General features: G+C 38.6%; 1 long non-coding RNA gene across 1 annotated transcript in view; it reads right to left on the reverse strand.

Moving 5' to 3' along the window:
- Nucleotides 1–3,031: 3,031 nt before the first annotated feature.
- The window catches only part of LOC125102677 (uncharacterized), a 263,935-nt gene continuing 239,795 nt past the window's right edge, over nucleotides 3,032–27,171 (reverse strand). Inside the window, exon 3 of the long non-coding RNA XR_007128168.1 lies at nucleotides 3,032–3,587. This is a non-coding gene — a long non-coding RNA (uncharacterized LOC125102677). The remainder of the gene's footprint in view (nucleotides 3,588–27,171) is intronic.

The following is a 27,171-nucleotide window of genomic DNA, read 5'->3' on the forward strand; positions in this document are numbered from 1 at the left end:
TATTTATTTATTTGTATTTAAATTTTGCGAGTTAACATACACTGCAGTATGGGTTTCCAGAGTCGAATGCACTGACTGATCACTTACAGACAACACCCAGTACTCATCTTGGGCGCCCTCCTTAATGCCCATCCCCCAGCTGGCCCATCCCCACCTCCCTTCCTTCATTGACCCTCAGTTTATTTTCTATCATTAAGAGTCACTTATGGCTTCTTTTCCTCTCCTTTTTCTTTTTTTTTCTTCCTTTCCCCCCTTCCCATATGTTCATCTGTTTTCTTTCTTAAATTCCACATATGAGGCCCCCACTTTCTCTTGAACCAAATTATTTCCCTCTGCTTTTTAAAACTTGATATAACTACATATATTGTCAATGTAGTATATCCACACAAATGTTAAGTTTCAATGTTCTACAGCTGATAAAACTAAACACATCACAGTAGGTTATTAAAATTGTGAGTTTCCCAAACTTATGAACACATAAAGCCAACACCACACCTCGAAGAGTGTCATTAAAACAGGTTAGAGAGTCCTTTTATATACATAACCTTGAGCTTTATTGTATACAGTCTTGAAAGTTAAATCTATTTCTTAACTAGTATATGAGCTCAGAATATAACATTATATAAACACAAAGTTTTGGGTAGTTTAAATATAAATGATAATCTTAAATTTTTGATTACTATTTTTGTCAGAATCAATGATGCAAACTTTCTGCAATGTAAGTGAATAAGAGTAGGAATTTTCAAAATAAACTTCAAATATTTATTGACTGTGTGCAAGGTACTTATGTAGGTGATGCCATCTCTGTGGGATGGATAGCAAAGCTAGGAGAGTCTTGGCCAGTGCTCCAGCTCCACTACATATTTCCATCTGATCTCATCATCTCATCTTTTAAGATGGGCCAATTTCCTATGATGATGACAAGTCAAACATCAGAAGACTGATTCTTCTGATGATGGTAGCTTTGATATGTGGTGAAGTTTGAATCATCATTTAAAGCATGCTGACATAAACATAGCTAAAATGAAATAAACTTTTTTTATTTTTTGTATTTTAATAATATCTACCTTTCAGAAATAGTTACAAAAGGAATAAATGTTCTGTGCAGATAACTTAAGAAGCTGAAAAATCACAGAGAAGCACTCGTTGTCTATAATCCAGCACTGATATATAATCCTTCACTTTTTGCTATTTACTATTCTTTTTCATTTGTTTAAATATTATTTTACAAAAATAGTGTCACACTCTGACATCTTACATTTTATTTTTTGGCTTTATATTGTGAATATATTCTCTTACCAGTAAGGATTTTCTATTAACACTTTCAATGACTAAATATAAGTCTACAGTAAATATATAACATAATTTATATAATCCCCTACTCAAAGAAACTTTAGACTTCTTTAAATTGACCTTTTTATGAATTATGCTGATTGAATATATTTAATTTTGACTCCATCTTTATTTACTTCTGATAGACCCCTAAAACTAGTAGGTCCAAGTGTATAGACATTTTAAAGGCTTAGGAAATCTATTTTCAAATTGCCCTTTAAAAGTTTATTTCAATTTACTTACTCCTCAGTATGAAAGTGCTCGCTGTCCTACACCCTAATCAACCCTAGGAATTATATATCCTTCATGTCTACCCATTTGATCCGTGAAAAGAGGTCTTATTATTGTTTCAGTTTGCATTTCTATATTAATGATATTTAACATTTTTTTCATAAGGTTGATGTTTTTTAAAAAATAACCTGTGTGAATTGCCTGTTCATGCCTTTTGCTTTTTACGATATATAGATGACTATATTTTCCTTCTCAGTTGGTAGGAGTTTTCCACTTGTGCAACACAGGTTGAAACATTTCCCACCTGTTGATCACTTGCCCTTTAATTCTGTTTATCTCATACTGTTCAAGTGCAGAAATCCTCATGATAGCTCATCAAATCTCATTTGTTTTCCCTTATAATTTCTCTTTTCTGTTTTATTCCTTTAAAGGTCTTCTGAACCCAAGACATTTGTTCATATTTTCTGGTGGTGCTTTTACAGTTTTATCTGCATTAGTTCTTAAATCCACTTTGAACATATTTTGGTATACAGTAAAACAGTGCTTGCTCCCATATTCGTATCATAGAAAGTACACATAGAAAATGATTATTTTATGATATTTTGGAGTAAACAAATGAGGCTTTTCACAGAATTTATTAGCCACTCCTGTCTCTAAGAAGATGGCATCCCAGCTCATCTACAACCCACTACTGGCATACCACTGGCACTTCTGCTATAAGTATATTATAAAATAAGTATATTATGAATATATTATTTATTAAAAAATAATCAATCATCCAAGTTATTGAGTAATTCATTCTTTCCTCACCCATTTGAAATGTCATTTTCATTGTATGCTAAAAACATGTATACATGGGTCTTTTTCTGGTGTTTCTACTGTTTTGTTCATCTGTGTGACTTTCCTGACACAAACACGACCCATTTCACATTTCATAGCTTTGTAATATGTTCAAATCTCTGGCAAGGCAAGTTTCATCTTAAAATTTTCTTTAAAAAATGGTGAGTCTCAGCTCTTTATCCTCTCAAATGAACTTTAGAATGTTTCTCAAAAATTCACGTTTGAAAGGGATTGAATTAAATATGAACATCACTTTGGAAAGCATTGACATCACACAATATTTTGTTTTTTCCATTTGGAAGACATTTATTCACATCATCTGTGTGACTCTCAATAAACTTTAGTAGTTTTTTCCATATGGGTAGACCCTTCTTTTAAGGTCTTTGCTATGGGTTTTTAATTTTTGTTGCTATTTTTAATAATATCTTTTCCCCATTATATTTTCTAGATGACTGTTATTTGCATAAAGGAAAACCATAAATTCAATTTGTACAGTCACCAGACTATTAAATATGGTCCATCTGTTTTGCCATATTCTGTATGTAAGGACACCAATATGGAGAAAAACACTGTCCTCTGATAACAGTCTTGGGAATGTACAGCGTAAACTCAGAACATAATTCCACATTACTTGAGTGGTTTCTTATTTTATATTTAAAAAATATATTTGTATAAATGGCATCCATGAAAAGGCAGAATCACAGAATATTCTTTTCATCTTCTCAATTTGATTTTAGCTTTTATACCTAAAAATGTTGGAAGATATATTCTTAAAAAAAAACAAATGGTTTAAAGGCTAAAATATTCCATATAGTTACTTTAGAATTTATAGGCATTTAGATTTTTTATAAACCTCTCTGACTATTTTATTTCCCCAAATTATTTCCATGCTCAATAGCGATCTCACCAATGGTATTTGTGATGGCAAGACACAGAGATAATCAGAACCAAATTGGTGAATTTTATAAGCAAATCTCCTTTTCCTACAGTGGTATCATTAGTTAAAAAAAATCAAAGATTTCAGTAAACCTTTTCAAAGGTTCAAATCAAGTTCCCAAGTCAGGAAACAAACAGCTCTAAGTTATTTCTTCTTCCAAAATTGGGCCAAAAGAAAATGGTTGAGCAGGTTGTGAAATGCTATCAGCATCTTGTAGAGGGATGACTGTTTTCCAGGCTTGCAGATGCTGTGTTTTAGAGAAAAGGAGAGAAATCAGCAGATCTTTGAGTTTTCCTGGGACTAGACTAAACAGATTTTTAAACCAGTTCCTTTCAGCTACTTCAGGTGCATGAAAACGGCTCTCAGCCTTTATTGAATTGCAGGTTAATAGACAGGAACTAAATTAGGTCTATAATTTCAGATGTCCTTTTTTAATGACTCATTTTTCTGTCAATAAAATTGACAACAGAGACCAGCACAGTTCTTAGCCCACTTCTGACCGGTCTTCTTGAGTCATGTGACCCAGTCCAGAGTTGCCAGATATAGGCTGCCCTTCTCTACTGGCCTTTTCATGGAAATAAGATTAGAGAAATGTAGCCTGAGCAAACCCAGGAAGGTCTGCAGCGGACATGAGGGATGGCATCAATCATTCACCAGAAGGTCTCACATAGGACACTTTCATTGATAGTGCAGACTTTATTTGTGTATTAAAAGATGAATTACATTGCTTTTCTGGTAAAAGTCATCTCCTTTAGCATGGGGCTCCTTTACTGACCTTAGTAAAAGATTCAGATAGCTTATCTCTTTCAGAGACTAGAGAAGAATCTCTTAGACGAAATAGGGAAGTTAGGTTTAACCATGAACTGAAGTCACATAAAGGATTTGCAAAATGTGCTCATCACAAGGAAAAAACTCTAGTAATCCTTTTCAAAGGGGGAAAAAATGGATAACCCTCAGCTTTATTCTGACATTTACTCCCCTGATGCCAAAGTTGTCATTTATTGGTTAATGTACTCAGATAGACTGTAGTAATTCAAGATTTAAAGACAGACAACAAAGGGACAGCGATATAAGCTTGCCAATGGAGTCATATTGTGATATGCTAAATAAAAGCTATCTTGATGATAATCCATTTTGCACACACATACACCCCTCCACTTTTAGAAGAGAAAAATTAAGAAGCCTAGAGAGAATTACGAGGTCAAGTATACAGTTTATATCACTAAGATACGAATACATGTTAAACATCATTAATTTTTAAATTTAATTAATTAAATGGAAAGATAAAAGAATATTTTTTCAAACAGATGCTAGCTGTTCAAGAAATAAAAATGACAAATTTATGATAAGATGCTCATTCTCATTCAAAGTAAAAAAAAAGAAAAAAGAAGAAAATATTTTGCATAGATTAAATTGACAGTGATATACATTTTTTTAAGTTAAATAACATGCTCACTGACCAGGATATGGGAAACTGGCATTCTCATCTTTTGTTGTTGTGAATATAAGTTGGTAGAAGTTCTATAGAGAGCAATTTGGGCATATCCATCAAAATCACAGATGCAGCCTAATGTTTCAGTAAGTGCTAATTTGAGGAAATGATTCTACTGATATACTCCCACTCATGCAAAATGCTTTTGATAAAGATATTAATTGAAGAATTGCTGGCACTACCAAAACCAAAAAAACAAACAAAAAACTTGAAAACAAGTGTGCATCAGTAGAGAGCTATTAAATATATAGCCTTGGCTTTTAGATGTGAACAATGATATATGACCTCTTAGAAGGATAAGGCAGGGACGCCTGGGTGGCTCAGTTGGTTAAGCAGCTGCCTTCAGCTCAGGTCATGATCCCAGCATCCTGGGATCGAGTCCCGCATTGGGCACCTTGCTCAGCAGGAGCCTGCTTCTCCCTCAGCCTCTGCCTGCCATTCTGCTTCTCCCTCTGCCTCTGCCTGCCATTCTGTCTGCCTGTGCTCGCTCTCTCTCCCTCTCTCTCTGATAAGTAAATAAAATCTTAAAAAAAAAAAAAAAGAAGGATAAGGCAGACAACCAGGTAAAAACTCATGGGATACAACTTTAATGACAAAACCAAAATGCAGAATAATGTGCAAAATACAAGTCTATTTCCACGTATAGTCTTATCAGTGCATAGATTAGCTCCAGGGGGATGCATTAAAAAAACAACAAAAGTGGTTACATATGGGGATAAAAATGAGAAAACGTTTAAATTTATATCATACACAGATGTTACCCAGAGCCAAAAAAAAAAAATGAAATTAAATGGAGAAAGAAAGAGAATAAGAAAACATAAAAATATTTCTTTGTGTGCAGTCAACCCAACATAATAAGTAAAACACTTACTGTATGATAGACAATATGACTTTATTGGTAATCATTTTATCTGTCTTTATAGGATTTTAGATTTTTAAAACATTTTCCTAAAGTTGGTGCAGGAGTTCTATGTTTGAAAACTTGGACCCATGCTGACTCATTGCCTAATTGTGAGGAAGTTGTTTTATCTTTTTGTACTTTTATGTCTTACTCTTTGTACAATGACTATAAAACTTCTTTCTATCTTTTCAAAACCAAATGTAATGCTGAAAAATAAACCACAGAGTGGAATGATTTCTCTTTTTTAGCAAGCATGCTCCCATAGTTCTAAAAATGGCTTCCTTGGAATTCTTAGAGAAGGAGTAGATTATTTTAATGTTATTCTTTTTAATTCAAAGAATTATTTTCCTAAACCTTTCCTTTTTCTTGTGTTTTCTCTGATTTGAGTTAACATATTTTAGCAACTTCTGTTCTCATTTGGGTTTTTGAAGTCAGGCTTTATTTAGCTGCTGCCTCCAATGCAATGCGTTACCCAACCTTTTAACATTGCCAATCTCATCTTTGCAACTACCATGTGCCTGCCCAGCCTCCCTGAAGTACCTTGGGTACTCTGTTTTCATACAGTTCCAATAATTTTCTTTCAGATTTCCACCAAGCCAGGTTCTTGATCAGAGTGTTGTTAGTTTTGCTGAGGCTAGGAGCTGCTGTCAGCTCTGATTAGATTCTACTTCTCAGCTACAAGTATATTGTGGAATGTGCTTCCATAATAAAATTTAGTCTGAAATAGACTGTGTGCTAAAGGTCAAACTAAAATAGCCCTTGGCTTCCCCCTAGATTCTAAATTGATGTGCTAATTCACAAATCTCCTCTATTTGTTTGCAGAATGGCATAACCTTAGCGGAAGAGAGTTCTGATAATCCTCCCAGCCTGCCCCATTATCTTCTGGTGGCTTTACTTGGAATGGTTGGATTCCAGGAGTCTGAAATCCTTGCTGTTCTAAAATTTGATAATCTGTATCAATCTAAGTTCTCTCCTTGCTGGAACCCCCACTGATATATCTTCTTTTAATTGTATATGCTGTCCTCCTTCCCATTGGTTTCTGTATCGGTTCTACTCTTAGGCTAGTCCTTGATAGACTTATATAATGCTAGTACCACAAGGGAATGGGGGAGCTCTTTAAGTATTGATTTACAGGAGATAACCAAGACCCCAGTGAGATCTCAGACACTAGAGTAGAAGTGAATCTCAATTACGAAGCCTTTATTAAGTACCTATTATGTAGCCTCAAATAGCATTTAATATAGTTGGGGAGATGGGACATGGAAACATGAATAGGCTATAGAAAGTGGTAAATGATGAGTACTGAATAAATGGTACATAAATTAAAACATCTTGGAATTGAATAATCAAAACCCAATCACCTCCAGCTTGGATAAGCATGGAAGAGTTCTTGTACAATTTCAATTGAGTTTTTAAGGATGTGATGGACTTACACCATTGAAGTGGGGGAATACTACTCATGGAAGAGAAGGCATAAACCAAAGATAAAAGGAGCAACAAGCAATGAAATAATTTCAGGGTACAGTGAGAAGACACGGTAGCTGGAATGGAGGTTTTTTGAAATGTAGTTCATAGGCCTTGCCATACCCAGAGACCCCTTCTTTCAGAAACTGTCTAGCCCACAGCCTCCTGCTTAGGCAAGAAGACCTAGCCTCCCTCCCTTTTTCATAATTCAGGCAAAAGACTCCAAAGTGAGTGAATTACCACTATGATAGTGTTCCGGTGTGACAGCCTCTGCCTAGAAGAGGAGAGAGTGCTTTGTTAACTTATGTATACCAGTACCAGCCACCTTTAGAGTTTGAAGATTGGTCATGTGTTAGCAGAAGGAAGCAAAGACAGCATGACAGAGTGACCAAATGGGACATGATCCCTCATTCACTCCCTTAGATCTTGAGTCTCTTTTTGGCATCTGTAAGAAGGCAACGGTCCCAGTGGTTCCTATAAGAGACGAGCAGGTTAAAGCTCATGGGGCAGGGCTCTTAACGTCAGGCTCTTAACCTAGGAATTTATAGAAATATCCATCATGCCTCAGCTCCCCCACCCCAGTGGCCAGAGAAACTGGACTACCATGGGGTAAAGATGAGGAGAGCACAGAGGCCATGCTCTTTCAACTTATGAGGCTTCTTTCCCAGTTTACAAATTGTGGGACTTAATCCATTTATAAATAGCATTACCTGGAGGAGAGACACATATCTTTGTCTTTATTTGGAGAGGCAGTATAGCATAGGGGTTAAAAGTCCAAAAACTAGTCATCTAAGTATTTAGAATTAAACCCCATTATTAGCTGTTTAACCCAGGGCAGGTTACCATGTCTCTGGGCCTCCCATTCCACCTCTGAGGACAACCAGGAAGATGGCACCATTTACATCTATCTCACGGGGCTGTCCCAGGAATTCTATAAAGTACTTGGCACAGAACACAAAGTAAGAACTACATGAGCATTGTTAAATAAACACAGCCTCTTTTTATTTCCATAGATTCCATATAAGTACAGTGGGCACCTCACGGATTTCTGTCCCATCTCAGGCCCCTATGGACTTAGGTAACAGTCATTTTCATAATGAATATATGATACGATGGCATAAGGAGTCTTGTTTGGGGAGCCTGCTAGCAGCATAAATAAAAAAGGTACATTTTTAAAAAGGACTCCAGAATTTCTTTCTTCCCACAACATGGAAGAGCAGGGAGAGAAAACTATAGGCCCTCCTGTTGGGACTACAGACCCCATGGCAGGACAGCAGGATGCATTCTCTCCGTGTGCAAGAACATGGCCCATTGGAGTGGCAAGATGGCCAGAGCAGTAACACAGGGGTCAGGTCAACAAAGCCTTTTTAAAATCACTTATTATTTGAAGTTCTCTAAAGCTGAACAATGACAGCAGTATCTCAAACCCATGCAAGATGACAGTCACTGCCACGGCATGGCTTGGCTCTGTCCCCACCCCGTAATGGCAGACCACAAGCAGAACAGTGGAGCCCTCAATGACAGAAAGAGGGAAGGACTTGAGAGCCCAAGCGAGTGACCAGCAGTTTCTGATGACAACGGGGCTGACAAAATCTTAGAAGTGCCAGGTTTTCAGGCCAATCCGCTTTCCAGTCTCATCAAAACACCCTTGAAACTTGGGGTGAGGTAGGGTGGTTTGTCTTTCTCTCCAAGCCCCCAGCAAGAGTCTTTGCTGACTTTAGACCCACATGAGGCTTTTCTTGGGTTCCCACACACCTAACATCTAGCAGAGCCTCACTTTTTGAGCATACTTCACCCCATCTGTGCTCTCTAGACACGCATTGTCTCAGTCTTCACCTTGCTGATCAAAGCAAGATCTTTTCCTCTCCCTGAAACTGCTCTATCTTAAAACCTCCTTCCTCTTCTGGTTTCAATTGTCCTCCATCTATTCAAAATACTTGAAAGGACTTCTTCTTCCCAAGCATCACTTCATCACAACATTTCCTTTCTCAGAATTCTGCAGTTGCTCTTCATTACTTCCTGAATCCCATTAAAATCTGACCACGGGCTTCACTGTCTTCCAGCCGTTGGACCCCGCATCCTCCCCTATTTTATTCTGACCCCGACTGCCTATCTGCCATCAGGGCACCTTCTGCTGCCATCAGAGAGTGTTACGCATTGTCCTCCCCTTCACCCCTCACCCCTCATGCTGCCTCTTCCCTCTGAATACACCTGCCCCACTCTTGCCCCAACCATGGCTTTAAAAACCCTCAGGATGATGGCTTTCACTCAAAAGTTGCTTAGAATTAGCTTTCCCACACAGGAAATCACTTTTCTTCTTCCTCCTCAATTCCTGAGAACCCTGCCATGATACACACAGAGGATGATGAAGAAGATAATGGTGAGAGTTTGGATAAATAACAGCAACAGCTCACATTTGGGTGGAAGGTTGCAGTCTACCAGTTCCTCTCACACACACACTCCCAGTGTTCTTGTGATAATCGCTCTTCTTTCATTAGCAGACATCGGGTCCTAAACATCTTTCTTCTTCATGCCCTCCTACATTTTACATCGTGCTTCACATACATGGAGTGAAAGAAAGCTAGATAGAAAAACTGAGTTTTTACTCTATGGTTTTAGAAAGTAATTTCTCCTCGAGTCTTTCAGTTTTCTCACTTTAGAGGTTGGGATGTTAAGTAATTGGCTCCCCCTTCCCTCTACCAGGAGAGCTTTGAAGATCAATGATAGAATTATAAAAAAGACTCATTTTTACAAAATCACCAAGAGAAGAAGTGGAATTTAAGAGAATTGGAGCCCAAAGGGGCACCCAGTCTGATCATGTTCTCCTGTTTCCTTCCTATATGCATTCCAGCATAAAGGATATGATGTAGGCCCAGCTAAAGAAAGAATATGCCAGAACCCTAAAGACTTTATCCTAAAAATCAAGACACACACTGGCCACTAGTTCTGTTGACCAGTAGGTTTGACAGAAATATCTTTCAATGGTATACAATTAACTGTGCACATAATTCAGGCCCCTGAGGCAACTTCCAACTAAATGTTCATCATTTCTACAGGCATTAAAACTTATTACCTTGAGGAAGAATGTTCTCAGGAAAGATAGTCTTGGATTTGCATTACTAAATCAGCGCTCTGAAATAACGTTTGCTCTATTTTCATATTTGTTGAGAAATGTTAGTATTCTGGGTACTGTTCCTCCCTTAATTCTGGCAAATATTTAACATGCAATCCCATGAGATGTCCCTTTTGGAGAACGAAACAATCTTTCAGAGCTGTCAATTATTGCCACTCTTGGCATTTTACAATATTCTACCCGTTTGTGCTTTATGTTTTTTTAGAAACTACTTTTTTTTTTTTTTAGGGCAATGTAACTGGACCCAAGGTATATTTAACCGTAATGAGAGCTTCTCATGAATGGAGGAAAGTGAACAAATGTAGTAGAGGAAAAAGGAGGAAAGAGGAAAAGGTGATCAATACAAAATGAGCATAGACATGGTGCCTGATGGGATGCTAGGTATTCTACTCTAACTACATCGTAAACATTTTATTTTGAAAAATTTGAAAATATCCTACAATAAACACTTATATACACTTCACTTATATTTACTGATTGTTAGCATTTTGCCCCATATTTACACTTTTCTGTGTCTCTACACTTATCTGTATTATCTGTAGATAAGATGAAATGTATATCTATATTATATTGGATATAGATGGAGATAATGGAATATATACATAGACATATATTTATGTGTGTATATGTAAAAAAGACACATTTATTATGTATGTGTGGAAGTATATGTGGCATGTAATATATGTGTATATTTATTATATAAGTATATGTACATAATGGTATATATTTTTTTCTTTTTTTTTTTAAAGATTTTATTCATTTATTTGACAGAGAGAGAGAGAGATCACAAGTAGGCAGAGAGGCAGGCAGAGAGAGGGAGGGAAGCAGGCTCCCTGCTGAGCAGAGAGCCCGATGTGGGGCTCGATCCCAGGACCCTGAGATCATGACCTGGGCTGAAGGCAGAGGCTTTAACCCACTGAGCCACCCAGGTGCCCCCATAATGATATATTTTAAAGGAAGTTAGAGACATCATAACACCTCACCTCTAAATACTTCAGCATGAATCTCCCCAAACCAAGGATGCTCACCATAAAATCTGTACCATTATCACTCTCTCTATTAGTGTTTGATGTCTTGGAAATGTCTCAATTATAAGATCACTTATAATTTCTTAATCATAAAAACACATTTTCTTATAACTTGAAGGGAATATGGGTTGGAGAATAGGAAGTCTGAGAATATCCCTTTCTTCAACAATGTTTCATCTATCTTAACATCCATTGGTGACCCTGGATTGTTTATTACAAAAATAATATTCCCATTTTCCTGATGAGGAAAACAAGCTGTACTTTCTTTATATTAACCAACTCGTGTGTGGCTGAGCCAGGTTTCAAAACAAGTCCCCAGACTCATAATCTGCTGCTACCTGCTGTCATGACACCCCATGAAGTTCATGATGAGATTGATTCCAATTCCCATGCCACAACCCAGAAAATAGCCATTGCCCTTCTTAAGACTCCTGTAAATCCCTCTAGGACTTATACTTTCATGGATACTCTGGGTTCCAGTTTCCTGGACCTGATGGATTGATGTTTGTTAGTCCACACTAACCCTAATGTTCAGCCCAGTTTCTTCCTTTGATTTCTATACATAAAGGAGCTTCTATGTGGGTAGAAGACTTTATTGAAGGTTTGTAGAGATAGTAAAGAGAAGGACAAAGTTGACTGCCTCTCTACTAGGAATCTGGAGTTGAACATTAGACATTTCTGTTCTTAAAAGTCATTTGTCTTGCCTCCATCCTCCCAGCCTCACCTACCAAACTTCTCTGTATTCCTCCTGTTATGAACACAGAGATGAACTTCCTTGAATATTTTGATGGAAAATAATTCATCCGTAATTCCCTAACTCCTACAGTTAATTCCAATGTGCATGCCTTCCAGTGTGTATCAAGACTCAGCCAAAGCTTTAAATTACAACCTGGTCAAGATTTGATTAAGCATTTGGCTTCCACTTCTTTCTCAGACTTTCTGAAGAAGACAGAAGAAGGTAGAAGTGGACTTCTTATTATACAATATCTTGGAAAAATCAATTAATTAATCTAAGGCCCTAAAATAAGGACAGACCCTAGCTTATATATTTTAAATTTCCTTGGAGGTAAAACACTGACTATGGGTCACTGGAAGGAGTGGTAAGAGGTTGGTGGTTTTAGTTGAAACAATGTTAAGGATTGGGTTTCAGATTTACCGTAGCTGGTTTGGGACTATACATGGAGTTAAGTTTTCCCATAGAAGAAAGTGACATTTACGTGTATAAAAAGAATAAGGGGAAGGGAAACTTTTTATAGTGATATTATGGAGTAAATATAGCTATTTGGGAAGTGATGTCCAACTAAATGAATTATTTTCTGCCTCTGAAAGAAACAAGATAGAATCTTGAAAGGAGAGAGAAATACCACGTGAGACCAAAATCTCAACCATGGCCTGATTTACCATAAGAGAGAAGAAAGCCAGTCACGATCATAAGAGAGTTTGCAAAAGTTGGCTTAATTTTATAAATATTTTTGGAATGTTTTATGAGGTTAGTCATTTTTCAAGCACTGTCTTTTTCTATCACAAAGACTGATACAGGGAAAAATGTCAGAACTTTAGGGAACTTCCATGCACACTTTCAAATTTGTACACACATCTAAGGAAACTTTTATGGGTGTTAAACATTAACATATTTTATTCAAAGGATATTGCCAAAATGTTCCCCCAAACAGAATCCATTCCCAAAACAACCAGTTTTCCCCAAACAGCCACTTACTTACTCCAGCCTTTTCTTTTATAAGTACAACTTTGGGGTATCAGACTGTGAGGCATCCAGTTTATCTAACGTATAGCCTTTCATTGCTTTGAAATCTAGAAAACGATGTTGATTTCTAGATGCTGTTTTGGGATGAGAAGAAATACAAAAGATTTTCTAATACGTTTCTCCATCAGCTTGTCCCAGCAAAGCAAACAGACTTTGTAAATGGGACAAGGCCCCCGGTTCTGTTGGCATAAAACTGAAAGACGTCACTCTGAGATGACAGTACTTTGCTTCCCTGCAACCATTTGATACCATCTGCCCACTTCTCCTCCCCTTCCGGGTCTCTCTCAGCTCCACATTTTCCAACCATCGATTGCTTCTGAGATTTGAAAGAGTTTTCTCCCCTGTGGACAGGCCTGTGCCAGAGTTAATAAAAGTTTCACCATGCTGTGCCTCTCTCTGCTGACACCATCTCAAGAGAAATAATCAGACAAGAGCTATTTCTAAAAGGAAAAAAGAAAAGCCAAGGAAAATTAAGATAAATTTAAGACACTCATCTTTTGAAGATCTCTCTGCTGAAAGGATTTAGATGAACTGCTCCCCACCTTGGTGCCCTCCTCTTCCAATCATTGTTATAATCTCCTGTGGACAGACCTGCTCTATACTTATCTATGTCTGGCTTCCAGAAATTATGTAGACAATACAGAAATGGTGGAAAGAGCATGGTGGCAAGTCCAAGGTCAGCCAGAGGATGACTTTGAAAGCCTGGGGATAACAATGTAAGGAAGTGTCCGTTTTTTGGAAGGGGAATTTCAGAAAAGGAAGTAAGAATAGGCAGGATGGAAAAAGCTGGAGAGATGCTGGTTTGCCCTTGGTAAAAAAAACTCAGATAGCTCTAGGGAACCATAGGCCAGCCATTTATGTTCTAAGAGAAAGTTGTATTTTCTTTCTAGGAGTAGAAAATAGAACAAATTATGCACATTTCCTCCAAACTTAAAAGGAATCCATTAGCCTTATAAAAAGATTCAGTTTTTTTTAATCACATAATTATCAAATTATGGTGCTGTGATAAAACAAATAATATATTATTTTATATATTTTTCTTAAGCTTGGTATGAGTTAGGCATTATAAAGGCACTACTTGGATTACTCCCAGTTTCTAGATGAGGAAATGAAAGTTAAAAGAAACAAAACAGGGGTGCCTGGGTGGCTCAGTTGGTTAAGTGTCTGACTTTAGCTCAGGTCATGATCCCAGAGTCCTGGACCGAGCCTGGCATCACACTACATTGAGCTCCCTGCTCAGCAGGGAGTCTGCTTCTCACTCTCCTCTGTTCGTGCTCTCTCTCTCTCTCTTTCTCTCTCAAATAAATAAATAAAAATCTTAAAAAAAAAAAAAAAGGAACAAAACAACCTTCCAAAGTGTCCAATTTTACATGAGTAGTAACTGGTGGAACCACACAAACCTCCACAACCTACTGAAGACCCTATACACTAAAGCTGGATTAGCCAAATAGAAGAAAACTCCAAAAGAAATATTTGGGGTCTATGGGAAATCGGGGATCATGCAATCCTAATATCCTATCTATGGCTCTACCAGTTTCTCCAAAATGAACTTCTGGTTAATTTTATTGATGCCACTTTAAGGCCAACCCAAAAAAAAAAAAAAAAAAGTAGAAAAAGAAAAAAAAAAAAAAAAAAGATCACCAAGAAAGGGTAGTAAGGGTAGATAGGAAGGTAGAAAGATAACCAGCTGTTCTCCCATGGCCATGAATGCATTTGACCAGAAGAGATTCACACAAAGGCGCCTGGGTGGCTCAGTTGGTTAAGCATCTGCCTTTGGCTCAAGTCATGATCCCTGAGGCCTGGTACCAAGGCCTGCCTTAGGCTCACTGCTCAGCGGAAGTCCCTTCTCCCTCTGCTCCTCTCCCCAGCTTGTGTTCTCTCTCTTTTAAATAAATAAAATCTTTAAAAAAAAGAGAGAGAGAGAGAAAGATTCACATGCAGTGGGGGAAAGGATGACAAAAGATGTTTGCCAAGAAGAAACAGCATTGCGAACTTGCCTGATGGTGAAAATGCTCACTTTGATGAGGCACCAGTTTTGAGGTAGAAAGAGAATAGGGAGCTCTAACTAAACCAAGCTGCCTCAGTCTCCCCAAAGGGAAGGATGTAGGGAACTCCTTTTTACCATTCACAAGTCACAGAGTCTGACATAATTGGAGCCTTAAAGTGGAAATGCATATGGGGTTCTTAATTGTTTCTAAATCCCTGCTTCATTTAAACCTTCTGGGGTAAGTAAACACCAGCAACACTTTCCAATCAAACTGGCAAATATTTTATCTTTCTGTTTGCTTCCAGTCAACAATTTGTTTTCGATATTTCAGCTGGATCAGTGTTCAGAAATGGGACTTTGGAGAATCAAGGCCTTTCACCTTGCATTAATTCCTCTGCCTGCCCAATAACAGAAATAGCTATGCACTGCTCAGGAGTTTCCCTGCAGATAAATTAGCTAATGTCTGTGGGGGATAATGAAGATTAAAGTGGTGCGTGTACAATTGTCACGAATAATGAACACATTAGCTATACGTTGTTACTTCAAACACACGTATTACAGCTTATCGATTAGGGAACCTGTGACATTTTACTAGGTGATGGCTCAACTTAAAAGGAGACGCTTTTGAAAAATGATTTACTGACTTTAAATAAGATTTTAAAATAATTTTACTATTTCAAACCATTAATTGTTTATTTAGGATCCCATCTTATATAGTCATTCATTATTGGCCAAGTCGTTTTGAGCATTTCATAAAAGGATTTCAAAAGGGCCAGATTTTTTTTTTTTTTCTGACCTAGTTGCTAAGGGCCCTTCTTGAAAAAATTTTCAGAGAATTGGAAAACATAGTAAGAAAAAAATAAGTAGATCTGAATTATGACCTCCTACCCACATGTCGGACTTCCTAAGTCCTCCTGTTGCTGTCACTTAGCCCAGCCCCTGGTGTGACCCACCTGACTTGCTTCTCCCAGCTGTTCCCTCTAGTCACTTACCCCCTCTATTTAACTGTCCAATCCACCCCTATTCTGATATCTGGGTCCATGACGAATCTTTTAGATTTTGGTAGTGGTTTATGTGACCAAGCAATCGTCTATGGCAACGGATTCTAGAATAACTACAGGTAAGTAACATCTTCACCTTTTCATGTGGGGCCTCCTTATCGCGTGTTGTCTGTACTCTAAGTTCTGCGTGCATCACAGAGATTGTTGGCCTGGTCCCTGTCCTCTTGGTGTCGACTCTGTGACCCCTGCACTCTCATCACTCCAGGCATTCTCTGTGCTCACCTCAAACCCTCCCTTGGGGTTTCTTTGGCCCATTATTTATTGTGCAAACTGTAAATCTGTTATGACATGTCCCTTGCCACTTTCACTGGACGAGTTTCTTTACTAGAAAGAATTTTAAACTAATCTGCTCTCTGTGGCTGCTAGTTGGGGATTTTATCATTCTCAGAGACAGAGCCACAAAGGAGAAAGCCAGTGAGAAAGAGAAGCTCCAGTGATTCCTGTTTGAACGAAATCCTAAAACAAGAAAGCTTTCCAAATGTGCATACAGTTTCTGCTGCATCTGTGTGTCCAACACGCAGCAGGGAGTTGCATGTTCTGCTTATCTTGGGATGACAAGGCATGTTAAAAATGGTTCCAGATCTTGCTGCCGTTCCCCACTAATACTGGCGATGCCGGCACTGCATGGCAAGGCAGGAGTCCTCGTGGAGAAGGAGATAGAATGTCTACAGAAGGCAAGCTGAAAGATCTGTCTCTCAGACACTGCCACTGGCCGTCTCCAAATTCAGGGCTGAGTTTGGAGTGTTGGAGAGAAAGGTGAGGGAAACGAGCTAGCAATTATTTATATGGGATTCATGGAGAAGCAAAAAAAAATTTCCTAAAGAAAGTCTTTGGCTGAGAGGGAACATGTGAAAAGACTGTTTCTTTATCTTGGTGTTAAATGAACTTCTTAAAGCTGAAATTTTTAGCTTGGCTTCTGTGGAACTCCTCACGGTTCATGGTGGTCTGGGGTAGGGAGTTCAAGGGAGAATTCTGCAATTGGACACAGAGTCATGTGGTGTGTACTGGGTAAGGAGAAAATTTCAAGGATAGATTTCTTAAATGTTCTCAGGGTATCAAAGGATAGTTCATGACCTCAAAACATGTATAAAATTGAATAAAAATCACACATGTAGCAAATTACCCTATGGAAATGCTACAGCTAAATATTGTTTCATAGAGGTATGATAAGGATGATCAATGTAAACAAAAGACACTATTTACTTATTGTTATCATTATTTATTGCTCCTTTTTGATGCACAAATCCAGTGGCAGCGGGATACCTCATGGAAGGCAGTGTAGGTCATAGGATTAACAGGCCTTTGGGATCCTAGGGAGTCATGGCAACTCTCTAAGCCTCTTTTTCAACTCTAAAATTAGGATTAGTTCTTGTGATATTTCAAGTGACCTTTCAACTCTGAACTTCTACAGCACAGACCTTTCCCATACTATATTTAAATGTTTGTGCTCAAGTATATACATTAAATGCAAACTTTTAAAATAAAAAAGAAAAATTAGGTTAAAAATCCCAAGCTCTTGCATTCTCTTAAAGCCTCTCCAAAAATTATGGCACTTTGAAGTCAAAAACCACTTTGTAATATCGACAGAATTTGGCCTGAAGCACTACTTGCATATGGTTTGGTGGCAGTCATTGAAAAGAGAATTATAGTTTTGGGGATGCCTAATTTATGAATGACTAAACACTGGCAGTAGTTCTTAACCTTTAGTCTACATTAGAATTACCTGGAAGGCTTGTTAAGATACAGATTTCAGGGCACCAAACCCAGAATTTTTGGTTCAGTACATTGTTGGTGTAGAGTGTGTGAAATTGTGTTTCTCACATGTTTCCAGGTGACGCTGATGCCCTTGGTCCATAGACAGCCGGCCCTTTACCTCTGCCCTACACTAATCTCCACACTAGGAGGTTGTCTGGACCTAAGAACAACCCGTTTTGATTGTCACAAAGGAGGCTTAGATCTGTTTTTGTGTTAGTTTTTTTTTTCTTTAAATCTCTGAGAGAAGATAAAAGATGTTTAGAAATTCGTAATTTTGTCAGAAAACTTTGCTCCTTACATCCAAGTATAAATTTATTCTCTTAAATTAGCAGTTTCATTGACTTATTCTGACCTCTAGGTGGCAGCAGCTGTAATCGCTCTCATTTCCCCAAAGAGGAGAAAAGAGCTGTTCGCAGGTTTAAGAGAGAGAGAGGGAGGGAGAGAGAGAGACTAACAGCACTGAGCCTCAGGTCTTGGCCAGGCAGAAGCAGACGCCAACATTCCTGTCACGGCTCCAGAGGGATGAAATGAATAACGTCCTGGGAATCCTGGGGGACAGACAGCATGGGCGTACTGGCACGTATTTGCTGTCACCTACTCATGACAACTCACTCAAAGTCAATTTGGGATTTTTGGTTTGTTGTCCTTCCTGGGCTTGAACCTAATATTTTCTCAGTACCTGTTTTTTAATTCCACAGAAGATACTGCCGTGTCTGAGGAACCAGAAATGTGGCGGATGAGCAAGAGAGACCAAAGCCCGGCCTGAGCTTCAGTTCTACTATGTAACCTTTCTGAACTCCTATTTCCTTGTTAGTCAAGTGGGAACTAAGTGGATTGTCACAAGCCCTTGAGGAAGCTAAGCAGTTTCTTTCACTGCCCATTGCCTGTAGGTAAATCTTCATTAACCATGTGCTCTATCCCACACTTTCAAAGGTCATGTATATATCAGAACTGTTTAGATGACACTTAAGTGAAATTTGTCAACTTTTATTGATATACAAACTCCCCTTTCTACATAGTTAAATAAAACCATTGTATTACTATTTTTAGACACACTGCTAAGTCTTAGTAAAACTCCTCTTAAATTTTCAGTCAGTAAGTAGGGCTTATCTAGGAAGTGTTTGGTGAGCCTACTAGGTTTAAGGTATTATCCTAGACCCAAGAGGGCCGGGGTTCTCTGAGCAGCAGCAGCAGCAGCAGCAGCAGCAGCAGCAGCACTTGGGAACTTTTAGAAATGTAGATTCTTGGGCTCCTTCCCTGAACTGCGGGGTCCAAAACTCCAGGGTGGGGTCAGCAGTCTGTGTTTTAACCAGATCCCCAGGTAATTCTGCTGCTTCCTGAAGTTTGAGAAGCCCTGCCCGTGAGAAATTCAAGAAGGTATGAAACAAGCTGGTGCAGTGGAGATCAGACTTCAACGAGCTGCACACAGGGTGCTGTGTAACAGCTGAGTGTGACAGAGCTTGGGAGTTCCCTGCAGAAACAGGGCGCTTTAAGATGGAGTATTAGTAGAGGTATTCATAGGGAGGGTATAGTAATACAGTAAGGAGTAAAGGATCTTAAAATGTAGAGCAAGGGGGAAGGACAAAATAAGCTGCAGGAAGAGTCTGAGCTAAGTTTTGGAAGGAGGTTCATGATTAATTCAGAGAAACTCTGGGTGTTGAATCAGAAGAGGCAGAAAAGCATTACCTCATGGAGAATTTGGAACACTGTGCTAGAATTTACTTGCAAGACAGTGGGAAGCCACTGCAGGCTTTTGGGAGAAAGTTACTCTAGCTGATCTTTATTTTAGAAAAATAGAAGTAAGGTGAGGGATTTGGCGTACGAGTTTAGAGGCAGACAGTGATGTGTTGGAGCTTTCTATGGGTGACTCTGAGTCCTAATTTAAGATTGCCAATGTACCTTAAAAACTGCAGCATTGCAATAAGGATGACATGGTTTGTTTAAATGAGAAATGCTACCAGTCACATTGCATTCTGATGTTACATAAATCTACATCATTTGGTTAAATTAACAGTTGCTTATTTGAATGCTTTAGCATTACAAAACAAATAAAATGAAGTCAGATAGCATTTCTCTTCCCTAGCTTTCCTGTCATGCAAAAATATGCTTTCAAGTTAGTAGTCTTGTGCTTATGTGTCACCCTAACTTCTTCTTTCCTGATAAGACGACCTGACCTTTCCTGTTTACCAGTCCATCTGGCATGTTGGTCAGTTCCTTCTACCCTTCATGAGATGGTTCCCATTCAGAATCTCCTTACTATTTATAACACTCATGCCTCTCCAGGTAGTTTATTCTAGACACCACTGGAAGGTCAACCATGACCTCACCTCTTCTTTCTTAAATAGACCCATCCCCACCCCCAAAAGTCATTCTCCAGCTGGGAATGGTCTATGTATTATTGGTCAATTTAGTGGGACTTGAAGAATGGGTAGGGACTTGGTAGGCATTGGGGAGGGAACACAGGAGCTTGAAACATATTTGGAATAGCATTTCGGTTTCTTTTCACCTAACTTCTTATGAGCAGTGATGTTCAGGGTCTAGGTGTTGATGACCCTGTTTTTAAAACTTACTGTATGATCTTTGGTTTCTCATTCTCTCTTCATTTATTTCTATTCAAAATGGACATAATCCTTGGAGTTATAGCAAGATATGATGATTAGCACAGGGACTCTTACTATCATTTCTAAATTGTTGCAAGCAAATTGAAGCCCATTCATCTAAGGAAAAAAATCTATCCATCTTGACCATTAAATTGTTAATAATGAGAAGATACACATTGGCTATTATAATTCAATGATGTCTATTTTATTCTAAGTATTTAAAAGGAGAATAGGGTGTAGTTTGTTCAGCAAATGCAGAAGGAGAAACACTAACTTCAGTCATAGAGTTGAAGTACAGAACTCTTACATAGCAATATACATTCACTTTAATTTTTAAGACTATAATACATCAAATTATGCAGAAAGTAGATTTTAAGATTTATTCCTGTAAAATGAAAGAGAGGCATTGGTTGGCTCTATCAATAAAATCGTAAAATTGCTTTTCAAGTTAATTTTACCCTAATGTCAGAGTACTTTAACCAACACTTTGGGCTATAGTGATAACTATTCCATTTCACACTGAAGAAGAGCATCAAAAAGAGAAGGAAGTTTCTTAAATTCATATATCACAGAGTAGAATCTCCTACAAGAATTACATCAGTCTCAGTGTCACAGGCAGGTCACAGAGGACATTTAAGGCAGTGAAATACTCTGATATTGTAATGATGGATATGTGTCATCATGTTTGTCCAAACCCATAGAATGTATAATACCAGGAGTGATCCCTAAGGTAAACAATGGACTTTGGCTGATTATGATGAGTCAATGTAGGTTCAATTCTTGCTTAAAAATAGGCCATTCTGGTGATGCTAATAATGGGGGAGACCTAAAACTGCTTTAATTTTTTTTTTCTTAAGAAACCTGGCTCTCTTTTTCCTTAGGATGGAGTTAACTAATTGGACCATAAAGATCCATGAGGATAAAGTAGGAGCTTCCAGGAAATTCACATCAGAGAAGGGAAGAGAAAGAGAATTCTGTAAGAAGTCAAAGCCCATTGAAGTGACCAAGATGGGATTTTAGCATCATGCATTGATATGTAAGAATATGAATGTTAGTGCTAATTAATAAGATCCAACACTGTCAACTCCTGGAACATGGTAGAATAAACAATAAATGAGAACCACAGAGAAGTACTCTTTGTGAACCTGAAAATAAAAAAAAAAATACATGATCACTCTTTATAAAACCATAAATCAATTCGTGATGGATCATAGCAGATATATAAAAGTCATCTAAAAAAATCTAGAGTGAGTCCCTGCCCTCAAGACTAGACAACAATCTGATTATGAAGTCATATCAAGACCTAAAAAAATGTCTCCTTAGAAGTGGAGGTGGCCTTATCATGGAATCAGAGAGAAGGGAGTCAACATTTAGAGCCAGTAGTAACAAGAGTGGGTTGGAGACCATAAGATTTGAGTGCATGCATATTCTTGGCTATATAATATTCACCAGAATCATCAGTTGAGAGAGGTTTGAACTGAGAAGACCTGTATCTAGATTGATTCATGGTTGGGATTTAGCTGTGTAGGTGAAATAGAACAGGTGAGAAAGAACATTAATAAAGTGACCAAAGTGATACACAATAGGATCTAAGTTGGATGAGAAAGCAGTAAATGTGGGAGGAGGATGATGGATAGAGAGGCAGAGGAATAGTGGTCTGAAGCCCTTGATTAAGCTGAAGAACAGAATTTGTGGACCTTGGGCTGAGAAAGCTGAAAGCAAGTGTAGGATCCTGTGATCAGAAGAGGGTCATGGTGAATGCAGGATCACAAGAATGAAGAGCTAGTATGGGGAAAGGTGAAGGTTATTGGACCTAAGAAGATAAAAATTCAAGAGGTCAGGGTGTTATGTGTGAGATCCATATAAACAGGAGAGTAACTCATGATGGAGAGGAAGCTTGGGAAGGAGAATGAAGTTGTAAGCCTCGTCTTCCAAAGAATGTGGGAGAGACCTAAGAATTTAGCAGAAGAATGAGATGAGAGATGGTGATTTAGTTGGATATTCCAAGTCTCAAAAGAGCAAGAATTTTTACCTGAGATGGGAGGACTCATGATGTGGAAAAAGCTTGGAGGATGAGAAGCATCCTGCCCAAGTTACTGGAGTTAGGGTACTAGATCACCCCTAGTGAGGGAAGCAATGTCATCAGGGTGAGTCAGGCATCAGGGAAGTCAAGAATGTGGAGGGAATGATGAGGGAAGGAACCTAAGGTATAAGGAGCTATGGATACAGGAAAAGAATAGGCACCAAAGAAAAGCTGAGGGGGGCAGGGTGAAAGGAAAAATTGAGTAATAGGAAGAAAAACACAGACATGTTTGGGCATTAAAAGTAGGAAGAAGACAGAGGGAGAAGAGCTTACATTCTGGACAGCCACCAAAGCAACAGAGACAGGAGGCATTTGTTACATCAGTCTCCAGTGACTGGGAGGAGATATTGTCAGGAAAGGTTGGATAAAGTTTCCATGGAAAGAATTAATTGTGACCTATGTCAATGGGACTTTTTAGGGTTGGAGAGGTTGGGCTACATTAGCCATAGGAGAGAGACAAAAAAGGTAGGGTGAGTGTTGAATTGGGGCAAGACACTTCTTTTTCACTATCTGTCCTCAAATCACCTGGAGCCCAAAGGCATGTTAGCTGAATGCCTCTAAGAAAATAAGCTGAACCTCCTCTCTATTCCTTCCTGGAGCTCCTGTTCAGCTCAGAACATTTCCTCAAGTGAGTACTCTGAGCCACTTGGGTATAAACAATGTAGATCACAGAACAGTGCACGCACCAAAGGAAGGTAGGCATCTTATAAAATGCCCACAATATTGTAAATATTTTAACATTTAGGTGCCAGGAAATTAGTGTGTTGAATCCAGGACCAAAAAGTATACTGCGTTGTTGTAGCACTCGGTAACACTGCAGAGCAGTACTTCGTACCTTCTACTCTAGCATTCTTTTGAAAGGATTGCAGTTCTCCTTGTGTATACTGCGGTCCCCGTCTTCCTTTGGCTTAAAACAATATCTTACAAACAGCAGACTTTCTGAGAAGAGATAAGAGGATTTGGGATTGTCCAAATGCAGCCTGTGCAGACTAGGCTCTTATCTGTTCAGATTTCCTTGCCTTCATTAACTATTAAATGCTAACCTTTCTTATTTAACAGGAGGAGACTCTAATTTTCCACAGCCTGATGAGATGTGGAGGTCTATCAAGGCCACATCTTTCACAGCTCTGCCTCCTGGAAGACACACACACACACACCCAAACCCCCTCATTAAACATTTCTAACCACTGTCATGATTCTATTTGCCCTTCTCTTAATCTAGAGCTGGTTAGCTGAATTTGATGTTTTCTGTATCAACAGAGATTATGTCTACAAGTGCTCACAGAAAATAATGGAAACACTCCTTGTAGCTACTTTGGCTTGTGGGGTTGGTAAGTCTCCCCCAGGCATAGTCTGTCTGTGCCTTGAGGTATCTGGTGGTGTTCCTGAGCTGTGGCTCAGTCCCTTTCCCTCGACATTTCTCTTCTCTTTTGTTGTGCATTTTCCCTTCCTAAACCTCTGAACATCAGACAGTTAAGACAATCCGAGTCTGATCACAACATTCTAATTCCAGAAGCAAAATTCTCAAAAATCACCTAGTTACGTGTTCTTTCACATTCAGATAAGGTGGACATAATTTTAATTTTTTGCAAATTAACTCCTGAGACCCAGGGCTGAGCTAATAATTGTTGCCCCTTGAAACTGATGGTTTAAAAATATTTGTTCAACATGTATTAAGGAGAAAGGTTATATGTTCTTGATGCTGGTGCTGAAAAGGAGGCCTGCTTCTAGCTGTGCTGAACCCTTCTGAGTAACTCAGTTCTGATCCCAGACGCGCCTAGCACCCACTCTGCAAGCATATGCTGTTTATTTCCCCAAACCATTCTCCTAAGAATCGGTTTAGAGATTCTTTATCATAACCTGAGCATGAGTCTTGGAAGCCTCTGCACTCATCCCCAGAGTCTTAACAAAGTAAATCTTCTGACTGCTTGTCTCTGGAGGAATTCTAGTAAATGTGATTTCTTCTGCTTTTTATATCCCTGTTGATATCTTTGACTTAGTGACATTTAGCTCTCCTTATAGATGGATGCCCTCAGCTCCCCACCCTTTGACTCAGCTTGGCTAATAACTAAGGTCCCAAAAGATACACAAATGTACAATTTTAATGCTATGGTGGCAATAAAATAACAAGGGAATGCTGTTCTCTAGAGCAAAGTGATGGCCAAAATTGGAAACAAAACTCACAAAGATTTTGATAACTGTTAAAGTTTCTTTTTCACTTAACTTTTTAATGCTGAATTCTCAATTTTAAGGAATTCTAAAAATTTACCAATTAACTGAGAAAAATGTATTTGAAAGGATGTATTTATTTCCATTTTAGCAAAACAGTGGGCAAATTTTCTGCTCTATGGTTAGATACAATGTCTAAGGCTAAGTATAAGCAAAAAGATAATGTGGGGGTAATTTTTTTTTTTTTAAGATTTTATTTATTTGCCAGAGAGAGAGATAGAGCAAGTGAGTACACACAACCAGGCAGAGAGGCAGGCAGAGGCAGCGAGAGAAGCAGGTTCCCTGCCGAGCAAGGAGCCCGATGCAGGACTTGATCCCAGGACCCTGGGATCATGACCTGAGCCGAAGGCAGTGGCTTAACCCACTGAGCCACCCAGGCGTCCCAATGTGGGGGTAATTTTTTATTTTTACTTTTTATTTTGGAAAATTTCAAGCATAAGCAAAAATGGACAGGATGGTAAAATGAGCCCCTATGTACCTGTCATTTAATTTCAGTCACTTGCCTCACATGACTAATTTCATGTCTTCATGCCATCACATTTCCCACCACCACCAAGTTTTACAAACTCTCAAAAAGCTAAGATGTATCAGTACAAACAAGGTGAAACTCCATCAGCATACACAGAAAATTCTCCTTTTCAGGATTTTTAAATGTGTGCCTTTTAATCAACTTAATTGATTTTAATTTTAAGGGTAAAAAAAAAACAACAAAAAAAAACTGGCTTTAAAAGAACTTTTGAAGGATGCCTGGGTGGCTCAGTCCGCTAAGCCACTACCTTCGGCTCAGTTTATGATCCCAGGGTCCTAGGACTGAGTCCCTCATCGGGCTCCTTGCTTGGCGGGGAGCCTGCTTCTCTCTCTGCCTCTGCCTGCATTTCTGCCTGCTTGTGCGCACTCTCTCTCTGTATGTCTCTGATCGATAGATAAATAAATAAATAAATAGTTTTCTGTGTATAGATTCTTAGTCTCTTTGATTAGGTTTATTCCTAGGTATCTTATAGTTTTGGGTGCAATTGTAAATGGGATGGACTCCTTAATTTCTCTTTCTTTTGTCTTCTTGTTGGTGTAGAGAAATGCAACTGATTTCTGTGCATTGATTTTATATCCTGACACTTTACTGAATTCCTGTACAAGTTCTAGCAGTTTGGGAGTGGAGTCTACCCAGCAATTGCTCTGCTGGGTATTTACCCTAAAGATACAAACGTAGTGATCCGAAGGGGCACGTGCACCCGAATGTTTATAGCAGCAATGTCTACAATAGCCAAACTGTGGAAAGAACCTAGATGTCCATCAACAGACGAATGGATAAAGAAGATGTGGTATATATACACAATGGAATACTATGCAGCCATCAAAAGAAATGAAATCTTGCCATTTGCGACGACGTGGATGGAACTAGAGGGTACCATGCTTAGTGAAATAAGTCAATTGGAGAAAGACAACTATCATATGATCTCCCTGATATGAGGGAGAGGAGATGCAACATGGGGGGTTAAGGGGGTAGGAGAAGAATAAATGTAACAAGATGGGATTGGGAGGGAGACAAACCATAAGTGACTCTTAATCTCACAAAACAAACTGAGGGTTGATGGGGGGAGGGGGGTTGGGAGAGGGGGGTGCGGTTATGGATATTGGGGAGGGTATGTGCTATGGTGAGTGCTGTGAAGTGTGTAAACCTGGCGATTCGCAGACCTGTACCCCTGGGGATAAAAATATATGTTTATAAAAAAATAAAATTTAGGGGCGCCTGGGTGGCTCAGTGGGTTAAGCCGCTGCCTTCGGCTCAGGTCATGATCTCAGAGTCCTGGGATCGAGCCCCGCATCAGGCTCTCTGCTCGGCAGGGAGCCTGCTTCCTCCTCTCTCTCTGCCTGCCTCTCTGCCTACTTGTGATCTCTCTGTCAAATAAATAAATAAAAAATCTTAAAAAAAAAAATAAAATAAAATAAAAAAAAAAATAAAATTTAAAATATTATTGAAAAGAAATGAAAGAAAATGTGAATTAAAAAAAGACATTCCATGTTCATGGATTAGAAAACTTAAGATCCTAAGAATGATAATACTACTCAAAGCAATCTACATATACAATGCAGTCTTTACCAAAATGCCAGTGGCTTTAAAGAAAAAAAAAAACAAAAACAGAAATCCAAACCCATCCTAAAATTCATATGGAATTACAAGGGGTCCTGAAGAGACAAAAGAATCTCAAAATGAATAACAAAGTTGGATGACTCACATTCCCAATTTTAAAATTTACTGCAAAGCTACAGGACGAAGAAAAAGTGGAACTTCCATACATTACTAGTGTGAATATATAATGCTTCAACCACTTTGA

Source organism: Lutra lutra, chromosome 6, assembly GCF_902655055.1.
Source record: "Lutra lutra chromosome 6, mLutLut1.2, whole genome shotgun sequence".
Lineage (NCBI taxonomy): Eukaryota > Metazoa > Chordata > Mammalia > Carnivora > Mustelidae > Lutra > Lutra lutra.